The sequence below is a fragment of the Haplochromis burtoni genome, unplaced genomic scaffold (assembly GCF_018398535.1).
Source record: "Haplochromis burtoni strain Fernald_Lab_line unplaced genomic scaffold, NCSU_Asbu1 Contig_1337, whole genome shotgun sequence".
Taxonomy (NCBI): domain Eukaryota; kingdom Metazoa; phylum Chordata; class Actinopteri; order Cichliformes; family Cichlidae; genus Haplochromis; species Haplochromis burtoni.
The window spans coordinates 1-1,194 of NW_024583698.1; positions in this window are offsets into that span (position 1 = coordinate 1).

A 1,194-nucleotide genomic window follows, 5' to 3' on the forward strand; every position below is an offset into this window, starting at 1 on the left:
AAGTGTACCTCTGGTGCAAATTACTGACCTCTGTCATCATTTTAGGTGGGGGAACTTGCACAATCGGTGGCTGACTAAATACTTTTTTGCCCCACTCTACATGCACTTATGGACACACTTATGTTCGAAAATTGTGTTTGTTATTGAAAAATCTTTCCAGTAACAGAACACCACTCAGCCTCAAATCAGGCAGGCTGTTCATTCCAATCACTTCCCTCCAGGATCTTGCCACTGTTGCAAATATGATGTCTCCCAGTAGGACGCCCGAGTCCCCAGGTGGATAATCCACAAACACCTCACCCAGGGACTCCAAGAAGGTTGGGTACTCTGAATTATCAATGGGCGCATAAGTGCAGATGACAATCAGGGCGTGTTCCCCAACCTTAAAGCACAAGGAACTTCTTCCTTCTTGTCCACCAGGAAAAAAGGTACAGACAGAAACCTGAGGTGATACCAAGATACCCACTCCAGCCTGCCACCTCTCACTTAGGGCAACTCCAGACTGGGACAAAGTTCAGCCCCTCTCTAGCAGTCTGGTTCTAGAACCCAAATATATCTAGCTGGTACCACTCAACCTCACGCACTAACTCAGGCTCTTACCCCGCCAGAGAGGTGACATTTCATGTCCCTTTGCTAAGTCATAGTAATCGGGTATCCTGTCTGGTCCCTCAACCAGGACCAATTTGCCATGGGAGACCCTTGCTCCCTGGTACAACATAGCGCCTAGGATACCTGGGACACACAAAACCCTCCACTGTGATAAGGTAGAAATTCAGGGAGGAGAACACATGTTTTTTCTCTTTTACCTTTCATTTAGTTTTGGCAATAAATTCATCGTGTAAATCTCTAATAAACTATGAAAAAAAAAACCCAGCATGTCACGCAGTTTGTGTGTCCATTCTGCTGTTATCCTTGTGTGCTGTACTGCATGGGGATGCTGCACTCACTCAGAGGTCAGAGGTCATGTACAGTAACCACACTGACACCAAGAGGAGAAAAACAGCTGGCAGCATAGGCAGGGAGGTGTCCATTTCAGCTTAACAGAAGAGGAATATAAAGATAGTGAAGGTCACAGTTTGAATCGGTCATATTTCATTCAATATAGTCGTGTACTGACAGATCCAGGATCAGTCCAAATCATCATCAGTTAGGTATGGATTGAAGTATATTTGTGAAAATGTTGGACTGTTCCTT